The sequence below is a fragment of the Nelumbo nucifera genome, chromosome 1, assembly GCF_055504915.1.
Source record: "Nelumbo nucifera cultivar China Antique chromosome 1, China Antique-T2T, whole genome shotgun sequence".
Lineage (NCBI taxonomy): Eukaryota > Viridiplantae > Streptophyta > Magnoliopsida > Proteales > Nelumbonaceae > Nelumbo > Nelumbo nucifera.
In genome coordinates this window covers 115,456,723-115,477,547 of record NC_142649.1, presented here as the reverse complement: position 1 = coordinate 115,477,547, position 20,825 = coordinate 115,456,723, and the positions used below count along the sequence as shown (strand labels likewise).

General features: G+C 37.7%; 1 long non-coding RNA gene and 1 pseudogene across 2 annotated transcripts; one reads left to right on the top strand and one right to left on the bottom strand.

Moving 5' to 3' along the window:
• Nucleotides 1-3,454: 3,454 nt before the first annotated feature.
• LOC148803728 (uncharacterized) lies at nt 3,455-7,386 on the top strand. Its single transcript, XR_016079526.1, has 2 exons — nt 3,455-3,692; nt 6,981-7,386. It is a non-coding gene; the product is annotated as an uncharacterized LOC148803728 (long non-coding RNA).
• A 4,378-nt stretch (nt 7,387-11,764) lies between these two features.
• LOC104601860 (protein RADIALIS-like 3 pseudogene) lies at nt 11,765-13,429 on the bottom strand (annotated as a pseudogene). The gene is made up of 2 exons (XR_016079525.1): nt 12,916-13,429; nt 11,765-12,010 (listed from the first exon to the last, which is right to left on the bottom strand). The product of XR_016079525.1 is annotated as a protein RADIALIS-like 3 pseudogene (transcript).
• Between the last annotated feature and the right edge of the window lie 7,396 nt (nt 13,430-20,825).

Below are 20,825 nucleotides of genomic sequence, written 5' to 3'. Positions count from 1 at the left end.
ATACGCCTTTTTAGAAACTAAGTAAATCTCTTTAAGCTCTCTCATGAATATTCTCTCTTTAGGCTCTTTCTTCTTCTAAAACATGTGTTCAATGGAGATGTTTGGTGACTATGTTGGGGCTACCTTCAATCTAGTGAGAGGACTAGAGGAAACTCTAATCCATTGAAAAGAAGGACCAAAAGGGAGTGAAGAATACGAGAGTTGAGATGTTGGTTGAAAGAAGGCCTAAAACTTGTCCATACATTACAGGCGGGTCCAAGTCTATACTTTTTCCAACTATTATTTCATTTTTTTAAATAGATCATCATTATGCAATGTCAATACAATTGAGGTTGTCTTGTCCTTGCCAATCAATTTACCTAACAACCTAAATCCATATGTACATGAATAATAAGATGGTAGTTAGAGTATATAAGCCTAATATAAGGAGTGTAAGGACACAATAGTTGTAACTATTATGCCATGTCCATCTTTTGTGCTGACATGGCTTTCAGATCTATTAACCTACCAACCAATTTTTCTTTGTTGGGATTTATTGTCCAAAAGTATTGACATGCATTGAGAGATAAATAATGGAATACCTCAAGGTTTAATCATGTAATCTTTTGAACTTATATGCACTTATTAGGGGTGATGCAAGGCCATATCAAATGTGTGATGAATGCACACATCTGCCCAACAATATCGAGAGTCCAAATACCAAAACCAAATGGGCAATAATTCAGAAACTACACCAATGAAGCAATTTTATGATTTAATTGACTATCTTTATCAAGTTCTAGGATATTCTTTCATTTACTTTGTAGAAAATCTAGCTCCAAGAAATGTTTGAACTTAAAAGTTGGTGCTTAGTCCAAGCCATTAAATTGGTTGTATGAGGGGGCCATTAGTGGTGCAATGGTAAAGTCTTGGAATGCCAAGCAAGAAAATGTTGGCTTCAGTCTTGTCCAAAACTGCCAAAGATTAGGACTTAATTTTGAAATGCCAAGCCTTGGGATCATTGTAAGGTAAATGCCCTTTATTGGATGGTTGGATAAGAACTTATGTCTGGAATACAACAACTAGGATTCAGTTCAGTGTAATATACACTACAATACTCTCCCTTATTTAGTTCTCTGTATCCCATATGGGAGAAATATTTCTAACAGTTTATATTTTGTGCTTTACACAGAATAGGTGTGGATTTGATGGGGAAGGTAAGGTTTGGGTTGAGGAGATTCTTAACCTTGGTATTTCATGAGTCACATATCTTAATTTTTTGGATTTTCATGCTAGTGTATCTTCAATCACAATCTATAACTTATCTTCATTTTGCCTCACCCCCTTTGATTGTGGTTTTGGTATGACAATAGCTTACAAATGGTGTGATGGAGTTAACTTTTGTTTTGTTCTCAAACTTTTGTTTGTTTAATTTTTTTTCCACTGATTTGCTTTGTTCCACGGTTACTGCCTATCTGTTATAAATTTATTTTTATCATAAATTTCTTTTCCTTTATTCAAAACATGTTTGTTTGCTTTATTCCAGGCTTATTGATGGCCTTCGTTGTAATTAGTTTAGCGTCCTTCCATATTAAGGTTATAAAGTTATTATTCCTATTTAAGTTTTATCAACATCACTTTTAATTACTATTTTAATTTTAGCTAGAATTCTCACCTTAGGTAAGCAAATCCAGGTTTCTTTGATTTGAGGACATTCAACTTACAAATTAATGTTTCTCATTAACTGAATTTGGCTCTTTATAGGAGGAATTTGAATAGCATGCTGAGAAGGCACACACCCTCCTAGAGTCTAAAACAAAACAATATGTGATTATTAATGTTTGTTATGAGTGATTACCACTAAACTATCATCTTAATTTTGGAGAGACATTTTCATAAGCAAAGTAGATTGACCTTCCATAGAAGAAATTTTACACACACTTGCTTGATCTGCTTTTTCATGTGTAAACTAATGTACACTCATTTTCTAAAAATCAAACACACATACAAAGAGAGCGAAAAATCAAATTATTTGAAAGGACTTTTTGATTGACTAAAACAAATTAAACAATCATACAAAGAAATTGTCAAATACCTGTTAGTGACACCAGTGTTCAAACTGACAACTTCCTCCAGTTAGGGAAGGCCTCAATGTATTGGGCAAAGCCTTAGTTTTATGGATAAGCCAAACAAAATGATGGAGCAGTGAAAAATGCTGTGCAAAAAACAAAAACGGTTAAGATGGGCCTTCACCTCGTATATACTGAGACAGGAATAGAATTGAAAAAAACAAGAATGCTACTTGGAAAATTCAACTTATGCACCATCAAGAAATGGCCTCCAGTTGACAAGTTCCAATGCCTCTAGATTCAACCTCGATCACAAATTTGCAGGAGAGGGACAACGAGACAGAGGGAGAGCGGGAGAGCGATAGAGAGGGGAAGAGAGAGGGAGAGAGAGACGGGGGGGGGGGGGGGGGGGGGGGCGAGACAGAGGGAGAACGAGAGAGAGTTAGAGAGTGAGAGCGAGAAGGAGGGAGAACAGGAGAGAGGGAGGGAGAGCGGGAACGGGAGAAAGTGAGAGCAAGAGAGACTGAGAAAGGGAGAGCGGGAGAGGGTGAGGGCGTAACAGAGGGAGATCAAGACTGAGGGGGAGTGAGGGAGGAGAAAATGAGAGTGTGAAAGAGGGAGAGCGAGAGAGACTGAGAAAGGGAGAGTGGGAGGGAGTGAGGGTGCGATAGAGGAAGAGCCAGACTAAGGGGGAGCGAGGGAGGAGAAAATGAGAGTGTGAAAGAGGGAGAGCGAGAGAGATTGAGAAAGGGAGAGCGGGAGAGAGTGAGGGTGCGACAGAGGAAGAGCCAGACTAAGGGGGAGCGAGGGAGGAGAAAATGAGAGTGAGAAAGAGGAGCGCCGCTGGGGAGGAGAACTTGCAGTTGCAGGAAGAAGCAGTTGAAGAGAAGAGAGTTGAGAGTGTGAGAGACAACGAAAGAGAGAGAAGAGGGAGGGTGGGAAAGAGCATTGACCATCGGCCCTAGCAGGGTCATTTTAGTCTTTTCAACTTAAGGTTAAATTTTAAAATAAAAATTTAAATAAATGTTATTATGACATGGAATCCAAGCTGGATTGCCATCTCAAAGGAAAAGCATAGGGAAAAAAGTATGATGCTTAGTTGGCATGGGAATCTGTCCTATAATTTTAAAAGTTAAATTTGATTGTTATTATAGATTCTGTATGGGCTAGCCTAGGATTCAGGTTTCTACAATGGGCTTGTCTGTACTTTTTCCTTTTATTTATTTATTGCTTGTATATGAAAAGAAATAATAGAAAATTAGATGCAGATTTTAAACCCAACATGCCCCTACCCTTGAATATAGGAAGGGTAGCGTCAAGTAGGATTATAGAATCTAGAATTTATAAAAACCCTCCCCAAATCTTCTCAATTGCCATCCCTCAGCGTACATCTCTTGGAACTTGAGACCGGATCTGCTCCTCACCCAAGGCGCCTCACACCGACCTCACATGCATTGGGAACATCTCCTGCGCGCGGATTGGATATCGTTCCTTGATAAAGCGGTTTGGAGAAGACAAAACAAGCGAACGAGCATACGGTTTTCAATTTTTCATTGCATAGAGATAGAGGTAGCTTTCCCAAACACACAAGCTTTCGGTTTTTCTTGCAGCTTCGTCTCCTGACTCTTGCGCATACTGAACAAGGTAAGTCTTGGACTCGGCTTCTCACCTTCCCTCAGTATAATAATGCCCCGTTAAATCAGAGCTATTTCTTTCTTTTTCTTTTTTATTTTTCGTGTGTCAATGACTTTCTGTTGGACACTTGCACTTAGTGTTCCATTTCAGGTTTTATTAATTCAACGACCATCTTCTCGTAAATAACAACCCTTTTGTTCTTTTTCAAATTTTCGGAAGATTTGTTTTTTTTTTTCTTATTTTTTTCTACAAGTGGTTGAAATGATTTTGCAATTCTCGTTGTTATTACTTTCCCTAATCCACACATTAAATTCTCAGTTCTTAGTTATAATGAATCTGTTAATCAAACATTGATCGAATTGACTTTGAATGGGTTGATTCACTATTAGCATTTATATGAAGTTTTGAATTGTTATCTTTGGGCTTCTATAATTTCCAATGCAATCAGCTTAGTTTCATCCGACACATGACATGTCGACAACTGGTCACATCGAAGAAATCTTTTAATTATACAATGTTTCCGATTCAGATTTCTCAAAACTCCAAAAATTCAGTAGACTTAAGGGTTTCTCCATTTCGTTTTTGGATGATCGGCACTGTGGTTCGTTATAGAGTTATGCTTCACTTAAATGATACTTTATTAGTAGTTTAGCACAAAATGCAAAAGAGTTACGGTTCTTGATAAGACTACACACATTAACATTGAATTGGGTCAGGACTCAGGACAGGAGTAAATGACATAAGTGTGTTTGTTAAGAAGTTGTTATCTTTTCCCCGTGCAGTAGGATGACAACCACAGGACCATTAACATTAGAAGTTAGGTAATAGTTTTTCTATATAAGTATGCATTGTAGCCTTTGAAGTGAAATATGTATTTGCTGTAGACTATAGTCTTAAATTTTCATAAAAAATTATATGAAGTTATGAGTCCAATATGGATGGAGAGTGGAATATAGATGAAGAAGCCCTTGTTTATTTTCTTGAAGGGAGGGAGGGAGAGGGATATCGGTGCTAATTATGGTACTGACTTTTGGTCAAGGACTTAATGCACATAATGCATCATTTCAGACATGCAGGCCATTTTTGCACTATTATTCTATTTAGGCCATATAGTCTGATTGTTTCAAACCCAAATGTTAAAAGCTGCTTCATAAATGTGCCAGGAAGTACTGATGATATGAGACAACATTCACACTTCTGATTTGATGTGTCGAGACAATGTCAAATCAGATATGAGACATATTTGTGAAATAAGAAGAGAAAGAGGTGTTCATTAGTCTAGAGAAATTGTATGATAGAGTTCCTGGGAGATATGGTGGGTTTTAGGAAAGAAAGAGGTTCCAAATTGGTATATAAATGTAATCAAGGATATGTATGAAAGTGCAAAACCAATATTAGAACACCTTTAGGAGAGATCAGATTTTACAGTTGCAATGGGTCTTCACCAAGGTTTAGCATTTAGCCCTTATTTATTTACACTAGTCATAGATAAATCGATTAAACTTATTTAGGAGGAGGTCCCATGATGCATGCTATTTTCTAATGACATTGTTTTAATTGATGAAACTAATGATGGTTAAATGTAAAATTAAGTTAACGGAAAAATGTCTTAGAAATAAGAAAGTTTAAAAAATAGGACCAAAACATAATATATGATATATAAATGTAATAATAATAGGAGTGCAAATCAGGGTAAATTTAGGATTGGGGATAATTCAAGGTGACCTTTTCCGATACCTTGGTTCGATAATTCATAACAAGGGAGAGATTGGGGAGAATCTCACCCATAGAATTGGAGTAGGATTGTCAAAATGGGTGCATCCCAAGTTCTATGCGATAGAAAAATACCACTTAGATTAAAAGGAAAATTCTATAAAACAGTGGTAAGGCTAGCTGCTATTTGGAGCATTATGTTGGGCAGTATAAAACCAAAATGTCCAAAAAATGAGTGTGGCAAAAATGTATATGCTCAGATGGATGAGTGGAAAAGCTAGAAAGGATAGAATAGGAAATGAAGTCATTCAAAAGAACCTAGAAGCATCTCAAATGGGTAATAAAATGAGAGAAAGTAGGGTAAGATATTTTGATAATGTGCATAAAAGACCATCAAGAACACTTGTGAAAAGAAGTGATCTGTTGCAAGTTGAAGGTGCTAGAAGGGCTAGCGGTAGACAAAAAAGAACATAGGTAGAAGTAGTAAGAAATGATTTAAGTATCAATAATTTAACAATGGATATGACATTGAACAGAATGGAATGGCATAACGGGGTTCATGTAGCCAACCCCATTATTGGCATAAGGCTTGGATGATGATGATGATAAGGATGACGATGACAATGATGAGAGAGAAAGAGAGACCCTAGGAATCAGCACCAAGGCTTCTGTAGTAGTTACCTCTTGGAGAGTGAACTAGGAGTCAGCATGTTCAAAATGTATGGAGTCTGCACCAAACCAAAGAAGTAAACCTACTCATACAATATCTTTCCTTCACTGATACCCTTACAGAAAGTTCTCACCCATATTCTATATGCTGAAAATGCTTATTGGAAGAGAATATTGACTTTTAATGTCTAACTTAACCTAAATATATAACCTAGACATTTCTTAATGTCTAACTTAACCTAAATATATAACCTAAACATTTCTCACCTAAACATTTCTTAATGTCTAACTTAACCTAAATATATAACCTAGAAGGCAACTTAATAATGAACTTGGTAACTAGGGTTATTATCTAGTAACATCTCAAAGCAGATTTTATTTTCATCCAACGTGATATTGTCATTCTTGATAGCAAAAAGGGTTAAGTAGATCTAATAAGCTACATCTGCACAAATTAATTCATGCATCCAGATGCTAGTAGGCCCATGAATGGCCCACAAGAGAATCCTATCTTCACAGGAATGATCATTCCGCTTCATTGTCTAATAATCTCGCATAAGATGTTCATCGAAGAAAAAAATAATCTCACATAAATCACCAAATTTCAACTCATGTAAATGATTACTATCTTCACATGATGTTATTTTGGGCTGCTGAAAGGAAAGATGAAAAAAGTTATAACGTTTGGTGAATAGGATCATTCAAACCTTGATGATTCCTTAAAAATATTTTCCCAATCACTTCCTTTTATACATAACTATGATAGTATTTCAAAATAATAAAATACTCACATTTTTAGTAATCAAAATAGAATAGTGGAGGGCTCATGCAGTATGCAATTATGCAAGCTTTGTGGGCTAAGTTATACCTTGATGAATGTTTTGTTTTGAAAATCTTTCCCATCGTAAACATCAGGTTAGTTTTTGCTATTTTGTATCTTGCGCATCAGAAGCTTCCAAGGATGGAGTCTCAAAAAAATCAATCTGAATCCCGGCCGATATCTGCTGCAACCCCTCCCATCACTTCTTGTCGAAAGAAGAAGTCAGAGGATGCCAATTTCCTGAAAGATTTAAGGGATCACATTGATGAGTTCATTCATACCTCTATGGAAGAACATGAGACTTGCTTTAAGAAGACAATTCAAAAGGTTGGTAGCTTGTTAGTCTTGGTGTTAGATGACAAATAGGTGCAAGCCCAAGATATTTTTTCGTCTTCAAAGTATTGTATGATGTATTGCTACTTTATACCAAATGCATCATTTTTTTAATTTTTTTCTCAAAATTTGAAAAGGGGTTGTTTTAATGTTATTTAACTATTAAAATTTGTGTTTCCTTAAAATGCTTTGAAAAATCTATATTAAACGGTGGCTGATACGATATGATTGGTCCAATCCAATATGTCTTGTTGGTCCATCCAATCCTTCCAAATTGGGTTTGGATTGGATGGGATCCAATCCAAAAACCGGTCTATTTATACCCTTACATATTGGGCGTGTAGCTAAATGGTATGCTTGGGCTTGGATGTGAGTTCGTTTCTTTTGATAGATCTTGAAACATTTCTGGTTCATATGGACTTATACCAATAAAAGTGGGATTTGTGACATGGTGATCAAATGAGAACACCCTAATCGGTTTGATTCCAAGAAAATCCTCCATGTTTATAACTCACTGATGCAAAAAGGGAAAATTCAGAAAATTCACAATTTTCAATCCGATGAATGAGAGACCTGGATTTATTTTCCTAGTGTTTTATTCAACGAATGTTCCATTGTGTGTATCAAGCGGGTAGAGGTGTTAAAAAGTAAAATTCAAGCATTCCCAGGTTCCCACCTTCTCTATCTTGTGAAATCCTTGATTATTTGGCAGGCTGGATTTTTTTTTTTTTTCTTGTGACAGGTCTGGACTCCCAAATGGGGTGGGCCAAGAACCTGCGCCCTATATGGCTATGTCTGGTTTAATAGAAAATAAAATTAAAAAAAGAAAAAGAAAAAGAAAATCGAGGAAAAGTTCTTAATTATTAAAACAATTTCACCAACTTTGTTAAGAACCGAGTAAGAGATGCAGAGCTTTTAGACCAGAAGATACTGAATTATGGGTCGTCATAGGAGGTTTTTATCATGCTAGTGATCTAGGCATGCCGAAGCACTAACCTCTAGTTATTAAAATTAAGAATGGTATTACTGATAGTCCCACTCCCACATTATCTTCGACTAGTAATGGATTGGGTTTGTAGTTTTTGTTCTATATAGTTGTATTGTACATATTTGTGTTTGTACTCTTTCCAAACTGAGTCTAATTTAATTTATTTTATTTGTAAGGTTCAAAGTAGTAATAATCTTGATATACAAAATTTTGTGTATCGATAATTTTAATTGACAAAAAATAACAGTTTTTAAGAGGTAACAATCTGATGGCTCTTGACCCATAAATGAATTGCATGTGAATTTAAATTCACTTTTGCATCAAATTTTATGTTGTTTGTAGTGCACATGAAGTAAAATAAAACCTGCAACAGTGTAAAGTGAAAATCTAAAGCAAAAGTAAACAAGAATTTGCACTCCCATGTTGCCTCGCCTAGTTGAAATGTTTAATGAGCAACAAAGTGTACAAAAATTGCTGTTTGGAAAGCAACTCCAGCCCGAGATGGTTTGAAGTCCAAATCCAAACCCAAAGAGCCAACTAAAGCGTAATCGCTATGTGGGAATTGATAAACCATTGTCAGTGTGGAGAGAGAAATCAGAAATCATGTTAAGTGCGTGGGTACGAATAACAAAAGATGCACTACCACTACCACCATCATCATCATCAGTATATTGGACAGGACCACAAATGCAAAGCAATCAAAAGCCCACCAAGTCTCTCTCATTCTTCCGTAATTCCGTATTTAGATTTTGTTGTCCTGAAATACGATAAAGCAGCATGAGTGGTCCATGACATGATCCATCAAACTTTTGATTTGATGCAAATGACACTGATTTCTACCATGTCTAAAGTCAGCGAGCGCCCCTCTTTCTCTCTCTCTCACCATTACTGGAGCTAACTGCTAAAGAGCGGAGAGGCCAAGACATTGCCCGTCTGCTTTTTAGTTCGACCCTAAATTATTTCAATTGAGTGCTGCAATTTCCCGACGAAACGACTGGGACCATCCTTATCCCCCCTTCTGCCGAAAGACAATGCACTTTGACGCTCAGAGCTCTGTCCTCTCGACGAAACGGGACCATCCTTGATCCTTATCCCTCCATAGGCCATAGCTAGATATGATTGTTGAATAGGCTAAAAATTTGAATATATCAAGGCCGTTCATTTAAGAGTTTCTGTTAGAGAATAAAATATATTCAAGGACTTCATTTATAATTTGACTAAATGGTCGAGTGTTCGATTCTCATCATCCCTGTTATAATTAATTAAGTTTCAATATAAGGTATGAGTAGATTTGTGTTGTTCACACTTCAAGCCCAATAAACTTTGGTGTAATAGAACATATTAAAAAACAAAACCTATTTAAAGACCTCACTTAATAGTTTAAACTTTTAGGTTAAATAATTCTTTGAATTTCTTAAACTCTCTAATCAGACATACCTCACTGTGGCTGCCTGTGCGACATCCCTCACTTGATACCAAGTTAATTAGTTGGTGGACAGCAGAGGCCGGGCTGATAAGAACCTGCCTCTGCCTGTCCATGAGGTCGAGGTGGGTAACCGTGCCCCGCATGTGCATCTCGTCCACTATCATAGGCCAAGCCCATAGTCCATAGATTTGGTGACCAAGTCCAACTACTTACTACTGCCTGCTGCATCCTACAGTACTCTTACTGTATCTGGCTTCCATTGTCATGGTTGGGGTTTTCTCTACCTTTGATCCCCCCGCCCTTTTTAATTCCTGCAATGCTATCTCTACTGCTAACCATTGGAAACTGAAAAACAAGAATTTCTTTATGATATCATATTACATACAAGAGTAATAAGTGAGAGTTAGGTTTTCTAATATAATATTGCACTACTTCATTGTAGTTGTCGGTCTATTGTGCTCGCTATTCCTATCCTATGAATGGTAACAAAATAATCCATTCTCTTGCTTCTTCTCGAAATGTAACCAACAATGCTTCTGCTTATGGATTTGGTCTCATGCTCCACATTTCCTCTCTTGTTGTTCAGACTTTTGGACTTTGGAGCTCGTTCTTTGTAGTTTATATAGTCAGAATCCCCGATTTTGAGTCTGAATTAAAAAAAATTATAATAATAAATAAAATTTGTTAACTTACCTACATTGCACAAGGTGCCAAGTGGCTCAGTTGATATGGTAAGGTCTCTTGGCCGGAATGGGATTTGCTTCTCACACATGGGCGTCTCACAGGCACATCCATCGTGCATTGGAAACATTTCCCGTAAATAATAACTTATAAGTACGGGAGGTGTTCCCAATGGATGATAGGATGTGCGTGTGAAGCGCCCTGTGTGACAAACAGATCCAATCTCCTCTTGGCCTGGCCCACCACGTGTTTAGTGTCAACCATTTCTATCTCTTGGTTGTCGCTTGAAGGCAATGTTTTAAATATCAATCCAGAACTTTGGCCACCGGTTCTGGGTCACCGGCCAATCATCCGGTTCGAATGGATCAGCGTGTAATGTTTAAAAAAAATGATCCAAAAACCATTATCCAGATCGAACTGATTAATAAATCGACCACCAGATCGCTAGCCAATTCAATGGTTTTTCAAAAAATAATGTTTCAGGGCTGAAAGGAACGCACATATTTGCGTGGTCCTCCTTTTTGTGGTGTGTCGAATCTCGAATGGATGGTTGGAATCTCAATGAATGAGGGACGGGGTCCCCATTGTGTAGCCCCATGAAATGGGTAGTTAAAATCGCGAATCTCAACAATCGACGAACGCACATATTGCCACGTTTTCGGAGCCGTATACTCCTGCTACTACTTTGGCTTTCTATGATTCGCTGAGTTCGCACGAAAGCTCCATCTTACGCGGTGCTCCGTACATAAGGTCAAGAAAACTGAAAAATGAACTCTTCCAGTAGTCAACTCTCGTTGCGGAAAAACTGGTCTGATCCCTCATCCCTTCACGCCATACGATATCCTCTATTTCTCGGATGTCGGATGAAATTGAGCCAATCATGATGTAATACGTTTTATGAGGTGTGGGGACCTAAAGTGGGGCGGAGTTAACGTGGTGCATCCTGATTGGCCTAACAACTCGATCAGAATTAAATCCTGGAGAAACATACAGATGTCCCCTTTCTAATTGGAGTGACGTTTTGAAGGACTCAAAAGACCAAAAAATTTCCCTCTCCTTGTTTTCTCTCTCCCCTCATCCGCTCTTAATTAATGCTTCATTAGAAATATAAGAGTCTCTCTCATACGTTCATGTCGGCATTATCGTTGTCACTCCATATTTTAATATTTTTATCCGGTTTCAGATTCCAAAAAATAATGAACTTGCGTGCGAAGAAGATTCCGATGGATTTCGTTGGCTTTCTTTTATGCAGCACCTGTTTCAGTTCTTCCGGTGGAGGAAGGATTAGAGATGGCTCTTCTGAGTAAACAGAGCTTGTTATATTAAAACCTTAATAAATAGAGCTTGTTATATTAATTCTTCTTCTCCACTAATGACATACCATTGCAGTTTGTTTCCTACAACCTTAATTTTGTTATATATATTCTGATGAAGAACAAATGCTCAATCTGTTGAACCAAATAAAAAGTACTGCTGCACCTTTTCTAACTTGACAATCCATTACAGTAGGAACAATAAACAAGAGGAAATCTAGAAGCGCATAGATTTAGTAATTCTTCCTTGGTACATACATGACAGCAGAAAAGGAAATTCATGACAAATCCAGAAGAAATAACGTATCTCTTCCAAAAGTGAAGAGTGTAATGGATCTTTTATTGAGCAGGATTTCACCGCGCTAGAACCTTTGTTAATCCAGCCTGCAGAGGAAGAAATGAAAATCAGCCTTTGTAAAATCATAACCAAAACCCTAATTTTCCGGTCAAATTACCAACAAAACGATTCCATAATTGTGCGCGCATACTTGTAAAACTTCATTCAAAGTGTTAAACAACTGCTGCATGATAGCAGAGTTGGTAAAATCGATAAGAAAGCTGTGCAAATCAGAGTCACAATGACAGAAATTCTACAAGGAAGGCAGGCTTAATAGTAAATAGATCAAGTTTTATGATTACGGAGTGAAATTGATGAAGACACAGGGGCAAGTACATGTGAGCCAGGATTAGATTTCAGGTGGGCTTGTTTTTTTTTTGGGTTAGCGACATGATTAGAAGTATGGACTATGGAGAGTACGGATAGGCGTGGGTCCATGAAACTTTCTCTGGTTGTGGAGATGGTTATGGTTTTAGATTTTGTGTCCAACAGAGATTGGAATTGGTCTTGGATTACAACAAGTGAAGTCTGAGATTTTCTGGACTTAGAGATGCCCCCCAAAGAAGCACAAACAGCTCTGTTTGACAGTGGGGTGATGGTTGATGGATAAAAAACAGAGGCCCACAAAACAGTTGTGGTTTCTGATTTTCTGTAAATAGGGAACAGCTGAGAATGATATACAAGGTTAACTTAGCTGAAATGATGGCTCATTAGGTCGGCAGCTGCTCTCCTGACTGTCAACAAGGAAAATAAAAGGCCAACTTGCTCTGACCAGTCATGGATTCCAAGAACAGAATGAATAGAGAGTAGTAGTAGTAGTAAATACGCAAAGGAAGGTAAGTGGGTCTTGAGAGACGAAACCAAATCATTCAAAAATCATAATAGATTACTGTGTTTTTTACTGTTCACGCACTACTAGGCAATGCAGATGTGGATATAGTACTACTACTACCTTTGTTCCTCTTAGGCATCGCCATTGCTTCTGCCACTGCTCCCTCCAGATGTCTTGTAATTGGGGAAGGGCACTCTGCCAGACTCGATATGGTTGAGATCTTCAATAAGGATCTCATAATGCCTCTTCACTTCCTCCACGGTTTTTCCGCCCACGGCCCTGGCTATATTCTGCCAGCGGTCGGGGGTGTCCTTGTCATACGTCGCTAACGCCTTCTCAAACAACTTATTTTGAGTAGCAGTCCAGCCGGAGCCGAAGCTGCAAGAGGACGACAGCGAGCCAGATGCCATTCCTTTTCAAGGCAAGTGAGGAAGGGTGGCGAACGCGATGCGATGCTGGCACGTTAAGAATAGGATATCGCAGATTCACGGTAGGCGGAGTTGAATGAAGAGTAGGTCGTTACAATGAGAAAAATAATATATAGGATAGGAAAAGCCAAAAAGGGGAACAAGACTAGTTATTGCTTCCCAGGAAATGGGAAGAAAAGGAGAATACTCTAAGTCAAGTGTGGATGATATGTGCAAAGAGATTGCCATGCGTGCCCCTTATATACTAGAGGAGAAGGGTGGGATGGGGTGGTGCCAGTTGGCGATTAATGCTTGAGAAGGTGTGGAATAACAAATTACCTGTAGAGCCACAAATTAAAATGAATCTGGACAACAAGAAGTAACAAGTAGAGGAATATCTTATAAGGACAGGTTTTCTTCCTTTTAAAAAAGAGATAGTCCTTTTCTTTACAAGATTTTCCTTTTCTGTTTTTTTTTTTTTTTTGGGTGTAAACTTTTTCCTTTACTAGTTTGCTTGATACAAAGTTATTTATCTGTTTGCTCTTCAGAAAAAAAGTAATTAATCTGTTTCATTTGATACTAGAAAGGAAAAAACCCACTAAGAAAAGAAACAACCCAGAAGATAGAACCTATTACTTTTTTACTACAAAAGGAAAAAGGAAAAAAGATGGATATTTCATCTTTATTAGGAAGAAGGATAAAGATAAGAAGTAAGCGCTTAGCTCGTTTTATCATTTTTAAAACGGGATGGGTTTTAGGCCAAAGATGACCATTTCTGACCACATTGGGTTGAGAATTTGGGACGAGATTTGATAGGTCCCGCAACTTATTCCAATCTAATGGTCTTAATGGAGTAGTGACACGTATCCCAACTCCCCACAGAGAAAGGGAGGGAAGAACCAAGAAGTAGGAATCCAGCTAGCCGATCTTATTTCCCTGTGTTATTTCTTTTGTCTCTTACAATATCGCATGAAGAGGGCAAATTTTGAGGGACAATTTATCCAACGCCGTACTCAAGTCTCACGAGTCTACTATGGTTCTTTACCTCGTCAATGGTGCAGTTGAGGTGCAGGTAAGATTTCTTCGTTACGGGCGATCTTACACGTCATAGAGATCGTAGATTTGTTTCTACGATTTGAACAACATTCCAAAGATTCTAGCTGGCTAGACCGAGTCGGTACAATGATGGTTCATGTGGAACACGACACCTCTAACGAGTCATAAGGTTAACTCTTACGAGTTATATAGTACCTTGTTGGGTCATGGGTGCGATGATGTGGTTTGTCAGATTGAGAATCCGGTTCATTTGTTTTTATCCAAATAATATTATTCTCTTATAAAATAAAAGTAGTAATATTATTCCATATTTCAATTTTCAACTTTAGTAGGGATGCCAATGAGATCAGGTTAATCTGGGAAACCAATGAGATGGGTTGGTATGTTTTTTATCGGGTTAGTCACAGGTTCGGGCTATGACGTATTGTTAGATTGCATCCCATTTGATCTGTCCTTTTCCCTATCACGTTTCATCAGTGTTTTAAGACTCCGACCGGAGTAAAAACCAGAATGCTCCCCGGTCCAATTATACTGGTTAACCGGGCGATTTTTCAGTTCAACCTGTCAAAATCATCATTTAATTGGACTTGAAAAGGTCACCTATTCCTGGTTTTCTGGGCCAAGTCTTAAAACCAGACCGGACAGGGAACCATCCTCGGGTCTGATTCCTGGGTCAAATGGTCCAATTATTTGGTTCAAAGGAATGATCTTTTCTGACAAAAAATAATAAAAATAAAAAATAAAAAATGGTCAAAAACCATTGTCTTATTTAACGGTTTGCCTGCCTGGATTAGCAATTCACTGACCAAATCAACGATTTTTGCCCAAAAAACAGTTTTGAGGTGAAACGGAAATAATCGGTTCTCGGTTTTTCCAGTCCGACCATCCGGTCTGATCCGGTTTTGAAAACATTGCATTTTGCAGGGCGTGACGGGATCAGTTTGGGTGTAGTCCAGTCCAGTTCATCCTAACCCTGCGAACTCAATTTCATTTTTTAATTGGAACAAAATTTCAATAGGATTAATATCTAAGAAAACCATTCTATGTCAGAATTTAGAAGTTAATTACATTGGGTACCAATGTAAACTGCATTCGGTACCAAATTGGCAAATTGTATGAGATGAGTAATGATGTTGAAGGCCGTGGTATTACGAAAGTTGAGCATTAATTCTTTCATGGTGAGATTAGCAATCTACTCTGCCTCTACTCTGCCTCTTCAACCATCCAAGTATGTATTGAAGCCAAGGGGCTCAAACAAATAAATATAACTGTTACTCATTGTCTTGGTCATGTGTAAAATAAAGAGCAGGCTGGTAAGCTTAGCACTCCTTTTTGAGATGTCCATGTGTAAAATAAAGTGCTCACTGCAACTTGAAAGATAAATATAAATAATAGTTTTTCTGTAACACAGGACAATATATATATATATATATATATATATATATATATATATATATATATATATATTTTCTTTTTGTGTAGTATGTATGAATGTATCGAAGACGTGGCACCCTGTTTTATCACAATTAAGTTGCACTACCAGCACTAAGCCACTTTCACTGGTAGAAAACGAATCCCACCTCTCATACCAATGGTCCTACTTACAATAGCATGGGGTTACATTTCCATTCATAACATCAATTCATCGGTCCAACCTGAAACAGCATCCGGTACAATTTCTGTCAGAACTAAAAAAGTTTGTTCCTATGTAAGAAGCTTCTTTCCGATTTCATAATATTGTTTTTTTATTTTTTCTCTATTTCTGTTAACTGTGTTTGTTTATCAGACTCGTCTGTAAACGACAGTCCTAGAAATATTATCACTAGAATGTTCAAGTGAGGTATTAATTTGTAACCATATTCTCAAGAGACAAATTAATGTCTCCCTCAAGAAGAGGACCCACTTTTCGGTGATGGAAAGGATATCTCTGTGTGAACTATGAAGTGAGGAAGTAGAACAAAAACTACAAATCGGAGCTCTAGTTTAGGCCGGCTGAATTATTCTATGTTCTGATTTGGCTTCGGCTAGCCTTCAGCAGCAAGTTGTTTAGGATAACCTCATCTCCAGGGACCATGCTGGTAAGAAACTTCTGGAAGCAGAGATTAGTTTTGTTGTAAGTAGTATATTGTCTGGAATTGATTCTGACATGCAACTCCATATATCTTAAATTGATTCAAGGTATGATGTGTTTTTCCCAATCGACTTTCCTTTAGCTGTAAGCAAAACATCAAACTCGATCGGTACAGAATTGTTCTAGTTGAGAACTTGCGATTAAGAATAGGCAAACGAGCTTTCTCTATTCATAGGCTCTCCATTTAGTTTCATAAATCGTTCCCTAGCTATCCAACAGCAGGGATGACCATCAAGCTTTTTCTTCCGAAGATGGACAGAATACTATTTATGTCATTGTTACTTGAAATGCTCCACTAGAGTAAGTTTTGGTGAAATGGAGAGAATGAATGTGCTACTCCATGGCCCCCATGAAACAAGAAATGGTCGATCGTTATCTGGGATATTGCTTCATTCCGTGCTGGGGGTGATCATTGGATGGGAGTCCTGTGACTTCGCTAGCTAGGAATCTGTACGGAACAGTGGTCCTTTAAGTACACCGTCCTAATGGTATTTGGAATCCTTATCATCTCATGATGTCTATATCTCCAGTAGAAAGGAACTTGTAGAGATTCTTCCTCTTTTTCCCTCAACAACTTTTGTAGATCGTTTCTCATCTCTCAGTGGTCCTTCCTTCAAGTTGGGGAAGTTGGGGCACTTTGGGTTCCTGATGATCTATTGGCAAATGCATGCCGAAGAGTTCTTCAGCTGGGACCAACACTTGGGGTTAAGTCAATTAGCTTATTGTTTGCAGGCCAGGGAGCCAGGGAGCCCTGACTTTCCTGGAACCTGAAGGTTGGTCCTTGCAAACCGCCTTTATAGAGAATCCTTGAAAAAAGACAGAAAGAACAGAAAAAGAAAAAAAGATCCCCATAAAAGAAAGAAACTCTAGCGCGCGGATCCATATTGCAGAAAGGAGGGGAAGGATCTTTAGATGGTAGCTGCAGGTCAGACACATGATGTTAATGTAGCGACTAATTTGAACCATGCAATCTTCTATCTATTCCTAGAGTGAAGCTAGATAGATATTTGTTTGTGCGCCTATAGGATGCGTATTCAGGCATCTGTTATTGGTCAAAGGTTGATGACTCATTTGTGGTTTATATCTCTGAATAGGATATGCTATAATTAATGGGAAGAGGACGTCCATGAATAAAATCTTTGCTGCTTCGTGGGTAAATGCTTGTTTGGCCATTCATACCATTTTTGTTTGAGCAACAAGACGTTGTTGTCCATCGTTTTCTCTGGGGTATAGGAATGGGATTGGTGTCTATTTTATGCAAATTAAGGTGGGGATATTTTTTTCCGTATATCAGTACCACACCCTTGCATCAGCAGAGACCGACACTAGTACTAGAAGATTCCCTAGGACCCCATTTTCTGATGTGTTGGACCTTAGATTCTATGATCCTCATTCCTCATGCTGTTTTTGTAATGTTGTCCTTGAAAGTACAAAGCAAAAGCTATATAGAGACAATAGTTGATCCAAGTCTTTGTTTTCATGATTTTCTGTTCTAAAACCCATTTATTCCAATCCGATCTGCTGCTCCCAAGGCTGGTGTACGTGTTCACTCATGATTGGATGGATACGCAACACGTTACAGACAGCCTTGCGAGCAGCAGATCCGACTCCCTTTGTTCTCCTGACAACTCCAACTCCAACTCCGACTCCAACCATGAGGAGTTTCTGAGGAGCATAACTTTCAATATGAATCCCTTCACCCCTTTCTCCTTCTCCTGTTACGTATCTTCGATTATTTTCTTTTTCCTTGAAAACATTTGTCTTCTTCTTACCCTAGTGCCAAAATGATGCTGATAACTATCATTCATGTCTTTCGGTGGATTATTCTATCTGGATGGGTATGAAGCTTTTAAGATTCTTGGACGCACATGAGATGTTATTTTGTGAAAACTTGAAAAGTGGAAAGTGGGGTTCCCAACCGCAGGAGCACTTATATTTTGTGACAATAAACCTAGCTATTAAAATAGAATAGCATCCACACTATATTTTTGACTCAAGTCCTCTGTAATATGATGTGTTCCAAAAAATCCAGAAGAGAGCTGGAGCTGGGATTTATCAAGAAATGGGCGAATATTCCTCTGATGATTGCATTATATTTAAAAAGGCTGATCGAAATAATGCAGCAAAAAATTAATTAAGGATTTGAAATTATGGGCCTATATGGAAAAGCATTAGGACAGTGCCCAAACTTTGCAAAATCTGCTTTATTTTTCTCCCCTAACATCCATAGTAGAATCCGGAGAATGATATCTAGGATTTTAAAAATCCCATGGAAAATACTTGGGAGCCCCTATCATTGAAGGTAGGGAATCTATTCCCATGCCCACTTCACATGAAATGTAGAGGTTTGGTAAGACAGAAATATGGAACAGTCAGTCAATCATGGCAAATACTAACTTAAACCCAAAAAAGGCTAGTATAATCATGTGGAATATCTGGAAGAGGAGAAATAACAAAATTTTCAATAAGGCCTTTCCCATCGAGCAGACTATGGACAAAATAAATAAGGACATTGATGAATATATAAACACTTTATCGTCCAAATTATTCTAATAGTCCAAAAGGGAATAGTGATAAGTAGATTAGATGGAATTGCCCTTATCATGGTCAAGTAAAGGTGAACTTCGATGCTTCTAGAAAGCTAAGCCAGACGGTAAATGTGCTATAGGGAGTAGGGACCATACTAAGGGACGAATGGGGATAGACCCTTTGGGTCAGCTGTAGAGACATGGTAACATTTTATGTACACAAGATTTTCTATTCAAGGAAGAAAGGGCATAGCTGAATTTCAGTAAATCTAATCATGGTAAGTAAGATAAAATTCAGTTGTAATTGTTTTACTTGCTTATCTAAACTTTGGCATATTTTGTTCTAAAATTTCATAATATATACAAACTTTTCTTTCTTTCTTTCTTTTTTTTTTATTGGATAATAAAGAGAGTAGGCTACCCACACTTACACAGATCTTGAGGTAGCCCTTCCCTAAACATCACACATAAAATGGCCTAAGTTGGCTAACCAATCACCAGTAAAATTCGCCTCCCCCTGAAAACAAGAGAATATTTGACATTTAACCAGTTCTCTCAGAGGTGACAAAGCACTCCTTGATAATTGTTTTAAATGCTCCACAGTGGCTCTTTTGATTTCCCAACCCTTTAAACTCTTAATGAGCAGCTTAATAAATCTCCTTCAATTATTTATATATTCCACTTGCAACTTTGTGCACGATCCTATATATACTTTTGCAAGTTAACCTTGATTTCTTACCCTTATTATACGTCTTCCTTTAACAGCAACTCCTACAAATACAGAACGAAAACGTGTCCACCTTAAGAATAAAGATCGGTGCTAGCCTTAAGGCCTGGTTTATTGCAATTTCATTTACACCGAGTGCAAAAGCATTAAGACTTATTTTTCTTTCAACGTTTACCCTTATTTTCTTTATTTGGGGCAGAAATTAAGTAAAATAAAATTTGACTTGTTCTCGTTTGCACTCTCATCTCATGCATTTATATTACTGCAAATGACTTTGCTCTGCAAACAAACTGAACCTGATCAGGCTGCATTCATTTGCATTGATGTAAATGCTTAGAAGTGAAAAAGGGTCTAGTTATTTTCGCTTCAGATTTGAAGGTCTTATTTGTTTGTGAGAAGTAAAATGTAATGACTTCCATTTAAGGTTATGTTTGGTTTGAAGGGAAAGACAAGGAAGCTTATACAAGGTTTGTAAAGATTTTCCTACCTCTCCCTTCCTTTCCATGCATTTTCCTTCAAACCAAACATAACCTTAATGAAGGTAGGAAGGTTATCTGTCTAGCCAATAAGCTAGGAAGCAAGATGATGTGAACCCCGCTTTATATGAAAAATAATTAGGTAGTAAGAGGTGGTGTAAACTTGGTATCAGTTTGTGGGATGCGAAATGTGCACTCCGAATGAATATCAAGAGACAAAAAAAAAAATGCAACTTTTATATCAAGTGCAAAACTGCAAATCATAATTACAAGTAAACGAAAGAAAAAGTGAACCGAGTGCAAAGGCAGCCAGATAACAAAGCGTAGGACCATAATGTATTTGCAGAAAAAAATTATGTTTAAAGGTTGTTCTTTCATTCCTGTGAAACCTGCATTGCTATAGGTATAATTAAGGGGGTGTTCTTTTTTCGGATTTTGAGAGGGGGAACATTGGTCAATAAGATTTTGGTTCTCATTGATCAAGAATCGCATGTTCTGTTTTCAGGTTTATGTGGGGACCAGGGAAAGTTTATTTTTTTGAGTACCACTTACCCGGGTAAGTGATACCCATCTCCTAGGTGGGTAAATAACTTTCTCACTTAGGGGGAAAGTTTCCAACACTTGAATGAGACAAAAATGCTCATTTTAATAATGGATTTTTATGACTAAAATGGTCATTGCCTTATTTACATGATAAATAAAAGA